The sequence below is a fragment of the Cetorhinus maximus genome, chromosome 33 (assembly GCF_964194155.1).
Source record: "Cetorhinus maximus chromosome 33, sCetMax3.hap1.1, whole genome shotgun sequence".
Classification (NCBI taxonomy): Eukaryota; Metazoa; Chordata; class Chondrichthyes; order Lamniformes; family Cetorhinidae; genus Cetorhinus; species Cetorhinus maximus.
Genome location: NC_135911.1, coordinates 7,612,963 through 7,629,184, shown reverse-complemented (window position 1 = coordinate 7,629,184; position 16,222 = coordinate 7,612,963). Strand labels below are relative to the sequence as shown.

At 44.4% G+C, this 16,222-nt stretch overlaps 1 protein-coding gene across 1 annotated transcript in view; it reads right to left on the bottom strand.

Moving 5' to 3' along the window:
- The window catches only part of LOC144671645 (uncharacterized), a 261,116-nt gene that overhangs the window by 20,344 nt on the left and 224,550 nt on the right, over positions 1 to 16,222 (bottom strand). The window lies entirely within an intron of this gene.

The window sequence follows — 16,222 nt, the reverse complement described above, 5'->3', positions numbered from 1 at the left end:
GTTGACCTGACTGCTTGTTGGCGCGGTTGTGAACTTGCAGCTGCGTTACTGGTTTGATATATTCTGGAAAATTGAAAGCCCGATGATCCATCAAACGAATGCAACACAGTTTCATTCATACTACAATGCACGGGGCGCCCGGCCCAGCAATGGCTCGATTTGGAGGAAAGTTCCTGATTTCAAATCCATTCATGAGCTCTCACTTCCCTGCCTCTGTTAACTTCTGCAGACCCAGAAACTTCCAAGAAATCTGCACCCCTCAACATTTGCTCTCTGGCGCATCCGGGACATTTATCCCTGGTTAGAGGCCAAGCCTTCAGCAGCCTTGACCTTCACCCTCGGCATTCCCAACCTAAAACAGTCGCTCGAGCTACTCTCCTCCCTTTGCCATCCTGCATAAAATCAGTTCCCTATCAAACTTTTGGTCATCTACAATTTCCTTCAATCCCTAGATTCTGGAAAGGTCTCGGCGGATTGGAAAATCGCAAATGTACCACATCTATTCAATAAACAAAGGGAGACAGAATGGAGGGAACAATCGGCCAGTTCGCTTAATATCTGCCATATGGAAAACGCAAAAGATCATTATGAAGGGGGCAGCAACAGGACATTTAGAAAATCATAATGCAATTAAGCAGAGTCACCATGTTTTCAAGAGAGCATAAAAAGTCTACAAAGGGACATAGATAGGCTATGTGAGTGGGTGAAAATGCAGATGGAGTATAACGTGGAGAAATGTGAACTCGTCCACTTCGGCAGGAAAGCAAAAAAAAAGTATGTTATTTTAATGGAGAAAGATTGCAGAACTTTACGGTACAGAGGGATCTGTGTGTCCTGGTACATGGGTCACAAAAAGTTAGCATGTAGGTACAGCAAGAGATTGGGAAGGCACATTGAATGCTGGCCTTACTTGCAAGGGGGAATCGGGCATAAAAAGACAGACGTGTTGCTACAGCTGTACAAAGCCATAGTGAGGCCACATCTGGAGTATTGTGTAGAGTTTTGGTCTCCTTACCTAATAAAGGATATAATTGCATTGGAGGCAGTTCAGAGAAGGGTTCACTTGACTGATTCTTTGGGCGAAGGGGTTATCTAATGGGGAAAGGTTGAGAAGTTTGGGCCTATACCCTTTGTAGTTTAAAAGAACGAATGCTGATGTCATTGAATCATATAAGATCCTGAGGTAACTTGACAGGGACGATGCTGAGAAGATGTTTCCGCTTGTTGGTCTTTCTGAACCTGGGGTCACAGTTTAAAAGTTAGGGGCCTCAGATTTTAAGACTGAGATGAGGTTTGTTTTTTTTCTCTCCCAGGGTCGTAAGTCTGTGAGATTCACTTCCCCAGGGAGGAGTGGAGGCGGGGTCTTTGAGTATATTCAAGGCTGAGTTAGACAGATTTTTGATCGACAAGGGAGTCGACGATTACGGGAAGAGACAGGAAAGAGGGGTTGAGGTCACAGTCAGAGCAGCCATGATCTTATTGAATGGTGGAACAGGCTCGTGGGCCCGAATGTCCTACTTCCTGCTCCTATTTCTTGTGTCCTTGTGACGCTGCCTCGAGGCTACTCCTCATCCAATTAGCTCATAGCTGACCTTTGACCTCAATTCCACTGTCTCGCGGGATCCTCACACTCCTTGATTCCCCTCTGTGCCGAAGCATATCTCAATCTTGAATGCACTCAGTGGCTAAGCATTCACAGCTCTCCAGGATAGAGAACTACAAAGGATTGTAACCCAATGAGTTTAGAAATTTCTCCTTTTAGTCCTAATGGTTCGGCCTCATAGCTCGAGACTATTTCAGCCCAAAATTATATGTGGATTCCAAGGGACGACCACGAAACGGGTTATTCTTGAAATTTGAAGCAGAATATCAGGGATAATTGAAAAGGCTTGTTAGAGACTGAAATGATACATTGAATAAGAATCCAACCATTTTGAGTATATTATGGATATATAGAGGTTATCGAGATTATACCTGAGGATGTAATCTAAGTCGGATCATTAACCCCATGCTGTGAACTTTGATATCACCATGGTGATGCAAACACTACTCTCTCTGTCTGCTTCACTTTAGTTGTGCCATGGGCAGAACTTATGGGTTCGAATTTACTGCCCTTGATTAATAAGTTCTCATCTAAGGGGCGCGTGTTTGTTTTCATAGCCTCAAAGAGATTTCCCCAATTTATTAATTGCAGTATTCAGGTTATTGTGAGGTTTATAATAAGGAAGGTCATTTATTATGGTGCACTTAGCCCGGGTGTTTAAACACATGACGACTCGCTCACCAGTCTCACAAAGACTATCACACACACAAAACAGACACAGAATCACAGAATCACAGAGTGTAGAAGAGGCCCTTCGGCCCATCGAGTCTGCACCGTCACGTGAGAAATACCTGAGCTACCTACCTAATCCCATTTACCAGCACTTGGCCCACAGCCTTGAATGTTATGACGTGCCAATTGCACATCCAGGTACTTTTTTTAAAGGGTGTGAGGCAACCCGCCTCCATCACTCTCCCAGGCAGCGCATTTACCCTCTGGGTCAAAAAGTTTTTCCTCACATCCCCCCTAAACCTCCTGCCCCTCACCTTGAACTTGTGTCCCCTCGTGACTGATCCTTCAACTAAGGGGAACAGCTGCTTCCTATCCACCCTGTCCATGCCCCTCATAATCTTGTACATCTCGATCAATGCAGCCCAGTGCAATGAAAGATCTGCTTGGTGCTAATTTTCACTCAGCTGGCTGCTGCAGTTGGTGATCCCTTGCCCCTGGATGAATGAGTTAAGAAGTGTCAACGTTTGCCTCCTCGTGAAACCTGTTTATCAAGTAATTAATGTAGAAAGTGATGCAATCCTACCCTCTGCTGGCAGTTGGAAGCTACTACAGGCGTTGGTTTGAGGGTCTCAGGATTTCAGTCGTTACATCAGGAGCTGCCTGCATCTGGATACAGATTGCTAATGTGTATTTAGTGAAAAGTGTTGCAGCGAATTGAAGTTTGGAGGCTGCATAAATAAAACACCTGTCAAGTTCACTGGAACGTGGGGTCACAGTCATACTCAGTTGCGATGGGAAAGCGAGAAGGAAACGTATAGATTCAAGGATAATAAATACAAAGTGACTTAGACAAAGAGGCAGAGAGGCAGCAAAAGACGGACACAAAAACGAACAGATAAATAAATTAGAAAGAGGAGAATATGAGGTGAGCAAAAAGTAAAATTGAGAAGCATGAAAGAAACAGATGAGATTCCAAGAACAAAGCGAGACAAGGAGTGAAGGGGGAGGCGAAAGGGTTATAAACCAAATACAAAGGACAAAGAGGTAACTTTGATGAATCACAAGTCATAGCCTGGACCAACCAGGAGTTAAAGCCCATGTGTACGTGTCTTGATTCTGATTGGGTAATACAACCTTGAATATGTTTGAATGGTATAATCGTGTAAATATATTTTGGAATGATTGGATACACATAGTCACATGTATACGAAGTCAATAGGGCATAGATAATAGAGCATCAATATGTCAGGCACTGATCTGATGTATTCAAATGTACTAAACTGTATTGTTATAAGAAAATAGTAAAAAAATAGAGGAATATAATTAACCGGGGAGCTGGGTCGCCATATTACTGAATGGTTGCGGTTTCCTTGCATATGCTTGAATAAAACCGGTCAAAAGAAACTTGAGTCTCGTGTTGTCGCTGCGCCATCGGAGGATGCTTGAACTCCATTTCAAGGATGCTCTGGCTGCAGACTGCATTCTCCCTCTCAGACTCCATCTAACTCCTCCATTTTCCCAATGAGTAACATCCCAAAGCTTTGGGAACTTGTCCCTCACAGCACGTGCACAAATCCAAGACATACAACTCAACCAGGGCCATATATAGCAAGGAACAGGGGATGAACCAGCTGGAGATTCAGATCAGCTTTAGACCCTCACACATACACAGGGCGACCAGATACTGCTTCACTGTCCCAAAGCACCGGGTACAGACGCACAGCGTCCCAGAATCGAGACGCAAACAGTTCCAGCACAGAGATGCACGATGTCCCATCTCAGAGACACACACAGTACCTGCACAGAGACTCAAACGATCCCAGGACACTAACGCATGCAGTCCCAGCACAGAAGCTCATACAGCCCCAGCATAGAGACACACACATCCCCAGCACAGAGACAGATACAACCCCAGCAAAGAGACACACACAGCACCAGCACAAAGACAAACACAACCCCAGTACAGAAGCTCACACCGTCCCAGCACAGAAATTCCCACAGTCCCAGCACAAAGACTCACACAGTCCCAGCACAGAGACCCACACAGTCCCAAAACATAGACTCACACAGTCCCAACACCGAAGCTCACACAGTCCCAGCACAGAAACGCACACAGTCTCAGCACCTAGACTCGCACAGTCCCAACACAGAGGCTCACACAATCCCAGCACAGAAACCCACACAGTCCCAGCACAGAAACTCACACAGTCCCAGCACAGAAACTCACACAATCCCAGCACAGAAACTCACACAGTCCCAGCACAGAAACTCACACAGTCCCAGCACAGAAACTCACACAGTCCCAGCACAGAAACTCACACAGTCCCAGCACAGAAACTCACACAGTCCCAGCACAGAAACACACACAGTCCCAGCACAGAGATTCACACAGTCCCAGAACAGAAAGTCACACAGTCCCAGCACAGAAACTCACACAATCCCAGAACAGAAAGTCACACAGCCCCAGCACAGAAACTTACACAGTCCCAGAACAGAAAGTCACACAGTCCCAGCACAGAAACTCACACAATCCCAGCACAGAAACTCACACAGTCCCAGCACAGAAACTCACACAGTCCCAGAACAGAAACTCACACAGTCCCAGCACAGAAACTCACACAGTCCCAGCACAGAAACTCACACAGTCCCAGCACAGAAACTCACACAGTCCCAGCACAGAAACTCACACAGTCCCAGCACAGAAACTCACACAGTCCCAGCACAGAAACTCACACAGTCCCAGCACAAAAACTCACACAGTCCCAGCACAGAAACTCACACAGTCCCAGCACAAAAACTCACACAGTCCCAGCACAGAAACTCACACAGTCCCAGCACAGAAACTCACACAGTCCCAGCACAGAAACTCACACAGTCCCTGCACAGAAACCCACACAGTCCCAGCACAGAAACTCACACAGTCCCAGCACAGAAACTCACACAGTCCCAGCACAGAAACTCACACAGTCCCAGCACAGAAACGTACACAGTCCCAGCACAGAAACTCACACAGTCCCAACACAAATGCTCACCCAGTGCCAGAACAGAGAGTCACACAGTCGCAGAACAGAAACTCACACTGACCCAGGACAAAGATTCATACCGTCCTAGCACTGAACCAAGGAAACCCCCTCACCCACGGTTACCGCCCGACCCGACCGACTAGAGCCAACATGCGACTCAATACAATTAAATATTCTAATGCAAATTGCGGTATAGACAGATGCCGTATTGATACTCAGTACAGTACAAATTGAAAAAAGATGGGTTGTTCAAATGTTTGCAGGAAATTCACCCGGACTGGGTGAGCGGTGTCTTCATTATCCTTGGCCGGTAACGGTGAGCTACATGTAGGTCAGGCAAAGTAATGACGAAAGACTTGCTTCTCCAAAGGGCACAAGTGAACCAGATGGGTTACAGCAATGGTTTCATGGCCACCATTAATTTCCCGTGGTGGGTGAGCACTGGAGGACCTGGACAACGTGGTTAAACAGAAAACATTGATTATTTAAATTGGTCGGGGCTTATGTCATTCTTATGGTTTGGGCGTTTATCTTCGTGTCCCTCCATAAAAAAGGAGGGGGGTGGCGGGGCCGTCGGTGGTCGATGTGCTGGTCTCTGTTCAATTTACTTCCTTGGGTTGTTAATCCAATTTGCCCTCCAAGCCTAACTGAAATAATTATAATGAAATCTGCTGATTCTTTCGGCATGACCGAGTGGACGGAGATAAGGAACTTTACTGTGTTGGTCAATGGGTTAAAATCTTCCACAATGAATGAGCAACAGAGTGTGTGGAAATGTCGTCACTTTGGGAAATTATATATATATATATAAACATAAATATATAATAAAGCATTTAATCATAATCTAATTGTAGAAGTGTCCTACGGACTCGAAACGTTAACTCTGTCTTTCTCTCCACAGATGCTGTCAGACCTGCTGACTTTTTGCAGCATTTTCTGTTTTTATATAACTATTTATGTTCCCAAGTTTCATTTCATTTTTATTTATAATTTGCATCTAATTCGTTCTGCCCCTTCGAACAGGCAGAATTTTTTTATTTGACTTCCTTGTTTGCTGAGACTCGACAAACCCTTATCGCTTCAATTACAGGGTTGCAATGAAAGTAACATTCAGAGATCCGTTGTGGGAAGGAGTGCAAACTCCCATCAGTTATGATGTCGCCTAATTGTGCCACTGGGGGCTCCCCTGGTCTATATATTGAACCAGCCTCAATCCAGGAGTTGAAGCTGTTGAGAGGTGATCGCTTCTGACGGAAAATGCACGAACCAGTTACTGGTCAGGTTTATGCCATTTACTATCCAATTCTTGCCGCCATTGGCATCCCGGGTAAGTTGTGATCCTCCCAGTTCTGCAGACCCGTGTTAATATGTGTTTGCTTATATTCGATCGGCTTGGATAGATGGGCTTGCTGAAAATAACGTAGTCTGCGCTAAACGCTTAATTGTTTAACTATCGTGATTTTGCATTAATTACCCAACACACCTTTCTTAGACATTATAATTACTTCCGCTCCAATGTAGAACATATTTCCAAATAACACCACTTGCTATTTCATAGCCAGATTGTGACATGGCAACAGCGTTTAACTTCATAGAATGCCATGTCTCGCTTTAAACTTGTAATGGGCACCGATTATTATTCAGACTCCCAACGTAAGGGGTGGCCAATATTGTGCTTTGGACTGTGTCACCACGTGGGAGAAAAATTTATCCCTAAATAACTATACCCGTGTGATGCTCGTCATAATCCATCGGTATAAATAAAGTAAAATTAAAAGTGCGCTTTCAATTGATGCATATCTGAAACAAAATGTATGAGAGATTCAGTTGCATTTGTACATTACTAGTTCAAAATATTTGGAAATAATACAATGGATGTATTTATTTGACTGGAGCTGCATATCCTTACTTTACTCTTTCTCTTTTGACTTTTCGTATCCTTCTGTACCTCTGTCTCTTGATATTTCTTTCTCCCTCTCTCCCTTCCACACTTGCTTACAATTGATGCCATTGCACATTAATTGCATAGCAACACGAATTAAAAAAAAACGTGTTGGCATTATAAGAATATTTCAGCCCAAACGCGTGTCATCCACTGTCAGAGGACGGATAAGGATCGAGTTCGTCCCGTGGTCACGTTTTGCGACCGGCATCAGCGAAAAAGCCGGCTTCATCTGATCATTATTTCCCAGACACAAGTCGGCTGACATATGAGGATTAGTCATTTCATCCAAACAGTGTTTAATTGCTTGTCCCTACAACCACCACCCCCCTCCCACCCAATTTCTCTCTCCCCCCGCCCACCTTAAACCAGCTTATATTTCACCCCTCTCCTAACTATACTCAGTTCTGTTGAAGGGTCGTGAGGACTCGAAACGTCGACTCTTTTCTTCTCCGCCGATGCTGCCAGACCTGCTGAGTTTTTCCAGGTAATTCTGTTTTTGTTTTGGATTTCCAGCATCCGCAGTAGTTTTTTTGTTTTTATCTCAGTGTTTAATTGTGTAAAGTCACTGGGCGATTTGCGCAATTGCAAACGCTAATGATGTAGCCTTGTCGCCTGCGTGCACCCAATTCACAGATCCTGTCAATGATATTAAACAATTCTTTTCAATGTTCTCTTCTCCACTGGCCCGCAATTGCTTCTCTGTTATCCATGCGCCACAGTGATAGGCAGTTTAAAACACTTAGTGATCATCGAGGTCTTATCAGCTAAGTCGTGTCTTAACTCTTCCAATTCGTGGGGCGTGGACTGGGGCTGGGGGGATGGGGGCTGGGGGGAGGGTGGCTGTTGAGACCTGCTCGTCAAAGCAAGATCAGGTTTTGACTTTACGATCTCTGTTGGCATCTCAGAGTGAGACTGTGCTGCCCACATCAACGGGCGGAGTCGGCGAGAAAGAATCTATAATGTTCCAAATACACACAATGTGCTGTGGGTAACACACAATCCTGCACGTTCCCACTTGACCCATCGATAACTCACATGGGCACCAGCTCATTTCCAATGCGACAGGCATGTAAAGTGTATTGCAATGTGTGAAATTTAATCCATTAATTGCAGAGGGAAACTCGGGCGGATGCAAGTTATTGATGTCACTCGGATTAATTAAATAGCTTTAACATGAGAAAGGACAACTGGTCTCTCTGTTGGAATAATCAGTGATGTGGAAATGCTCCAAGGCACGAGTGGCCAGTCAGCGACGCTTTCATCCTCCCCTACACTCCCTGCCTGATCTGCAGATACAATCCAAATTCACTCGATCCAGCCTGTCTCTCCTAATCCAACCATGAGTTGTCAGTGGATCCCTGTGAATGTATTTTGGTTTTATTGCGCCATTAAGCATAAGTTACCTTATTAATCCCAAACTTAGAACCACAGAATCACGGAATTTTAAGGGCGCAAAAGGAAGCCATTCGGTCCATCGTGTCTGTACCAGCCCTCCAAATCAGCATTATAACCGGGTGCCATTTCCCTCCTTTTCCACGTACCCTGGTATATTGTTTATAGTCAAATAATCATCTAATGCCCTATTCAATGCCTCGATTGAATCTGCCTTCACCACACTTCTAGGCAATGCATTCCAGACCCCAACCACTCGCAATGTGGGAAAGTTTTGTTTTTATCACGTCATATTCGCTTTTTTTGCAATTCACATAAAATCTTTTCCCTCTCGTTCTTGATCCTTTTACAAGGAAGACCAGCTTTTCCCCATCTACTCTGTCCAGTCCCCTCATGATTTTGAACGTCTCTATCAAAACTCCTCTTAGCCACCTTCTCTCCAAGGAGAACAGTCCCAACCTCTCCTATCTATCTTCGTAAATGAAGTTCCTCATCCTTGGAACCATTTTTGCAAACCTCTTCCACATTCTCTCCAATGTGTTCACATCCTTCCTATATGTGGCACCCAGAACTTTCCTAAATGAATTATACTTCATTTGCATAATGCATTTCAGCTCACTACTTTTGCTTATACGATTACTGATATGTCAGTTACTTATTTAACCTACTTTATGGCACTGAAATCGTCTAAGCAATGGAACCTTTAACCTACAATACTTATCAGACTATTTTGTCATTCTTACGGAATTAGTAGGCACACCGTGGGAGCACCAGAAAAAGAAGTTATTCTCTCTCCCCTCCAACCCCCGCCCCACAACCACCACCACCACCCCGCGGCCCCCATCTCAGAGAAGCTTTCCTGAGTAGTCAGGGGGTAAGGCAAGAAGGACATAAAAGTCACTAAGATTGTGCCCTCACGAGAGTCCAATAGAGGGAGCTAAACGGCACTGGTATTCCTGAACTTATAGCTTCCTGGCGCATGGTTTCCCCACTTACCTATATAAGTGTTTGGTAAGTACTAACAACAGACTCTCAGCATGCGGTAGATTGAAATGTGACTTCGGGCTAAAGTAATTGGCAAGAGGGAGGTGACCTCCCCGCCCCAAAACATTGGGAAACTGTCCTGCGACCATTGGCCAGATCTATCTGAACGAGTGATTGGCATAAGGTACGCAACCAACCCTCGAAATCAAGTGTACTAACGGGTGCCCAGATGCTGGGGCAATCCGCGACAGGTGGCTGCCATCTTCAGTGTGGAAAGACCAGAGAAGTGGAGAATGAACAGGGGAAGATCTTCCTAACATTTTGGCTTGAGAGCAGAAGGCTGCTGCCACAAGCTGCAGAGATCAACATTCAGTCTGTGCCATCTATCCATTTGTCCTCTGGGATCAGTAAACTTCTCTCAACTCTCACAGGTCACATGTTCCTCCCATTTATTTAACTTTTGCATCATCTCTAAACTGTTGCTTCTTACCAAACTTTAAAAAAAACTCGGTAATATCAGTCGTGGTTCTCGACCTCCCATGTTGCATACTCGTTGACCATCAAAACTCAATATTTGCAATTGGCATTCCTAAACCAACCTGAAAATTTAAAAAGAAAAGGAAAGCATTCTGGCCCAAGTATTGTAGCATTCAATGAATCCTGCGTCTTATGGCTTCCAACTACTATGTTTCATTAGCGCGCTTCATGCTTGAATTGAAAAGAAAATCAGGTTGATATAGTGCCAATGGTCACATTAGATTGAGCCAAAACATTCTACAGCCAATTTGGTAATGGAATCACCTTTTGTAATGTGTGTACAAATTGCATTAACTCGCCCACAGGAAACTCCTACCAATAGAAATGATTCCAGGTCAGCGGTTTAATGATGTTGCTTTAGGAAGAAATAGCGGCCAGCACATCAGGGGGAGCAGCACTCAATTGTGCTGCATTGATGTGCCGTCTGAGATAACGTGCTCTTATCTTTGAAATGAAACAGGAAAGGACAAATATATGACACTAGAGGCGAGTGTGTTACTCAATGAGCATCAGCTAACATTGTTTTAATTTTAAATTTATGGGTACTAGGGAATTCTGGCTATTGGTGTCCATGCCAAGCACGTTAACAAAGCTCAGATGTGAACACACAATGGTAACAAACTGAAACTTCCCCTTAAAATCTGGCAATGTTTTAATTGTTTTGCTCGTTTCTCTTCCCAACAGTGAACCTCCTGGCGATTGTGATGCTGAACCGGAGAAAGTGTGGTCTCTCCAAATGTATCACTCACTACCTGGTGTCTATGGCAGCGGCGGATCTACTGGTTGTCTTCGCCTGCGTTATACTAAATCGGATCATTGATACTTACTTTCCCGGAAATTATATGTTACTCACTCCAGCGTGTCGGGCCAGAACTGTCCTAGTCTATGCAACCAGAGACATCTCTGTCTGGTTAACCGTCGCATTTACCTTTGATCGTTTCACATCCATTTGCTGTCAGCAGTTGAAAACCACATATTGTACCAAGAAAGTGGCAGCTGCGATTGTAGGCACGGTGTTCACCCTGAGCTGTGTAAAAAACATTCCCTGGTATTTCGTATATGACCCTCTCTATATATTTAATAAATTGCCATGGTATTGCCGGATCACACCAAATTTTTATATATCGCCCTTTTGGCTAGCCTATTCTTATTTTGACTGCATTGCGACTCCTTTCCTGCCATTTTTTATCATTTTCCTGCTCAACGCACTGACCGTGAGATATATATTAGTGGCCAGCAGGGTGCGTAAGGCGTTGCGGGGCAGCGCTGGCTCTGAAAATAACCCTGATCCTGAGATGGTCAACCGGAGAAAGTCCATAATCTTACTCTTCAGCATATCAGGAAACTTTCTACTGCTGTGGCTGACATACACGATCCATTATTTGTATTATCGAATTACTGATACCTATTCTTACACGGGTTACAATGACCCGGTTTACATCCTTCAAGAAACCGCTTACATGCTCCTGCTTCTGAGCTGCTGCACCAACACGTTTATTTATACAGTGACCCAGACTCAGTTCAGAGCAGAGCTAACGAAAATGATCCTGTACCCAGTGAATCAAATTGTTGCCTTTTTGACCCCTTTGAAGAGCTGGATTGGCTGATTACCACGAGGCAGCTCGCCAGACACAAGGAAGGGTCTCCTCCAGCTAATAATATCCTTGCCTGCTTCCAGCAGTTCCACGTGTGAAACTTTTGGTTGCCATTTGTCAATTAGCCAATGTAAACAGACTGGACTATAGACTGCAATCTCAGAAAATATTCAGTCTTCATTGTTGGATTTTCAGACAGTTCCAACCAAAGATGAAACAGTTCCAGATATGCTCTTTCATAGCACGTTGTTAATGTTAATAATAATTCGATCGTCACCAAAAAGCCCAGCACAAAACACGGGTGGGGGAGGTGATTTTCTTTTCCCCGCTGACACTATATTCACTCTGTTTAGTCAAACATCATGAGGCTCCTCGGTTGCCAACACATGTGTCAACACATCTGCGGGGTAAAGCAATTCCAAATAAAATGCCTGATAAATGTGTACTCGTACTTAAATTTGCACTCGCCTCTTCTGGTGCCCTCAAACCAGCACATCCGATTTAAATTAACTTACACGAGGCTTGGTAAGTTTCAAGGTGAAATTGCCCTCTGGATTATCAGATGTTGTCCCTGATGCAGCTGTCGGAAACCAAGATGGAACACTGCCTATTTGTCGATACACGACCAAGGCATAAACGATTGTCTGTAAATGATTAATGGGCCCTATGGACAAATTGGCTGGGTAGACAAGCCAGTGATTCACCTCCTGACTCCCCAAAGCCTGCCCATCATCAGTGAGGAACACTTCAGTGGGGTGACGAACTACTCCCCCTGCCACCCACTCTGAACCAGTTGCTGTTGTCGTTGACAGACCTGGTGATATGGGGTAGGCACAGCCTGGGCTGATGGGGAGCCTCACTCACCTGCACAGGTATAATCTTTCGCACTCCCCTCTCCCCCTCACTCACTGCGAGAGCCACCTATTCAGTCTCACAGCCCCGATGCACACCCTGAGCTACTGGACTTTGGGGAAACCTCACTCACCTGTACAGGTACATTATCTTTCAGCTCCACCCCCACTCATTCTTTGACACAGCTGCTGCTGTCAACATTGACTTTCAAAAGGGAATTGAGTAAATACTTTAGGTGAAAGTTAATTACAGGAGATGATCAAGGAGAGTCGGAGAAAAAAATGGAAAAATCATTGCAGGAGCTGATTTGAGAGTGGGAATGAAAAGCCTAAAGTCATTTCAGAAGCAGCTGACTGCTGCAATGTTTTTTTTTATGTCTCGGAAAGAATGAATGAAATAAAAAGGGTCAGATCCTCTCTTCATCAAACCTGTTTCTCAATCTAGTGATTGAAGTCCCACTTCTGGCGGAGAGACCCTACTACTCAAACGGATGGGGAATTATTTTTATTCATTCCTTCACCGGAGGTGAGCATTTCTGGGTAGACCAGCATTTATTGCCCATCACTCATGGCCCTTCAGAAGGTGGTGGTGAGCTGCCTCCTTGAACCGCTGCAGTCCATGTGGTGTTCCAGGATTTTGACCCAGCGACAGTGAATGAACGGTGATATATTCCCAAGTCAGGATGGTGAGTGACTTGGAAGGGATCTTCCAGGTAGTGGTGTTCCCATGCGCTAGAGTTTCGTCAGTGATTCAATAAGGGAGAAGAATCACGCAGCATCTATTAGAAATGACAGGATCATCAACACAGGCACACGTTCAGTGTGGTGAATGAGAGGTGAGCAGTGTTTTTGCAGAGCAACGATAGGAAACTTGGAAATACTTTGCTAAAGTTTAAAGACATTTCTAAAAGTTTAGAAAACGTTTCAGTGTATAATCTAAGTATGTTTTGTCACCTTCTGACAGTTAAAATAATAACAATTATGATAATGCCTCGAGGGAAGCATGGTCTCTCCAAATGCATCACCCACTACCTGGTGGCCATGGCAGCGGCAGATCTCCTGGTCGTTTTCATCAATGTGATGTTGAGCCGCACAATTGACGTGTATTTTCCAGCCAGCTTCCTGTCCATTACACCACTGTGTCGGCTCAAAGCTGCCCTCATTTACCCTGCCAAAGACAACTCAGTCTGGTTAACTTTGGCTTTCACCTTCGATCGGTATGTGGCTATTTGTTGCAGGAAGCTGAAAACGAAATACTTCGTGAAGGGTACGGCAGCAATGGGTGTAGGAATGTTGTTTGCACTGAGCTGTTTATGAAACATCCCCTGGTGCTTGGCCTTTATACCTTTGTATTTTATCAACAATATACCTTAGTATTGTACCTTCGAATCTACCTTTTATTCCTCCCCGCTATGCAGAGCGTTTTTTTATTTCTTAACCATATTTTAACCCCATTCATTCCATTGATTTGGATTTCGTTGTTTAATGCACTGAGAGTGAAGCATATTTTAGTGGCCAATAGAACCCACAAGGCTCTGCGTGGCAAGAGACACAGGAAAAGGGAAAATTACCTAGAAATGGAGTATCGAAGAAGATCCATTATTGTACTTCTCACAATATCTGGTAGTTTTATACTCTTCTGGGTGACCTTTGCCGCGTATTACATATACCATCGAATTACAAAAACTTATAACTATACAGGTACCGACGATCCCATATATATTCTCCAGGAAGCTGGGTATGCGCTTCTCCTTTTCAGCTGTTGCACCAACACATGTATCTATGCAGTCACCCAGGCCAGGTACAGAGGAGAACTGAAAAAAATACTGACACAACCATGGGTGTTAATTAGTCAGTTCCTGGAATAATGCAGAAGGAATAGAAACTTGCTAATATTGACATTGAGTCCTACTCAAATGCTTTCTTTAATATTGAATGTATAGGGATCTCGTGCAAGAATAGGAAGCACAGCACCTCTATATTTTAAACAGTTGGTCCTGCAAAATCTTCAGTCAACGAGAGAGGGTCAAGATCAGAGTGTCAAAGGGATAGAATCTCTGCATTGGCATTAGCGCGGAAGGGGTAACCATCTGTTATACACTTCCTCAGATGCTCAAGTGGGAAGGCAGTGGCGGAGTGGTATTATAACTGGATTGTTAATCCAGAGATCCAGGGGAATGATCTAGGGACCCAGGCTCCACCACGGAAGAAGGTGGAATTTGAATTTGATAAAAAAAAACCTGGAATGAAAGACCATGAAACCATTGTCAATTGTCATTAAACTGGTTCAGTAATGTCCTTCAGGGAAGGGAATCTGCCGTCCTTACCCGGTGATTCCAGACCCACAGCAATGTGGTAGACTTTTAAATGTCCTCTGAACGAGGACAATTGAGGATGGGAAATAAATGCTGGCCCAGCCAGCGATATCCATATCCCATGAACAGATTTGTTTAAAAGTCCAAACAAGTTCATAGAACTCCAAATTATCATAGCGGTGAATGTGATACCACCCACATTATGGTGCCCATGTTGTAAATTTCAGCACGGAAGGATTCACACAGTGACGATGTCTACTCTTTGAGTGAGGATGCAATTAATTCCACACATCTGCAGCCACAGATTCTTCCTTATGAAGGCTGCATCCAATTACTTTCCTCATAATATGTAACCATAGAATTTGTTTCCACCACATTATAACTCGCCGAGCAAAATAAATCTCTTCATCTGCTTCTTCGGGCAATGACCATACACGTGCCTTCCTGTAGTTCCCAATAATCTCTGATACTGGCGCCACTTTCTCTCTCAATGAACATTGTTATTCCGTCTGCTTCCATGTAATGTGCCCTCAAACTTCTCTGCTCCAAAGGGAACAAGCTGGACTTCCTAGCCTTTTCGCAGAATCGAAATCTCTCCTCAGTAGCATCATTCCACTCAATCTGCTCCGCACCCTCTCTCTCTCTCAGAGCAGCGTTATTCATGCAATGTGCTGCATTGAATTGGAATCAGTGCTCTAGGCGAGGTGTAACCAGTGAATGATAAAGATTCAGCATCACGTCCTTGCTTTTGATCTCTAATAGTGCATTCTGAGATTGTGTAAAATAGGTGCTAGTGCATTCCCAAAGTGTTGATGCATTGAGTCCAATTCCATGTTGTTCTGTTTCCACCTCGATTGAGGAGGTTTGGGTACCCTTCCTTCCTCTAATTAATGCATCAATCAGTCCGTATACTGATACCCCCGTATGCAACTTCTCCCGTCTGAACACATAACAATAGACCACGGTCATGCCACACAAGTCATCAAGTACAAGGCATTGTTGCGCTACGAGGCAATCCTTGCAAATGGTCGGGGGGTGGCGGTAGTGGTTAGTAGCCAGGCCTGGAAGTCTTAAGTTAGAATGTCCCTTTGCATTGTGACCAGGGCCTAAATTCTAGTAAATCCAAACTTCTCAATGTCCAAAATGGCAAACACATCACTACCTCCAAAAGAAAACTTATCAATTCACAATTCTGTATATCCTGATTTACACTAGATTGCTCCTCAATGAATGACTGACCAGTTGGCGGATGTTCCCAGCAGGCGGACGTCCCTCTCGCGTGTACTAAGGCGCCCAGTTTCCCCT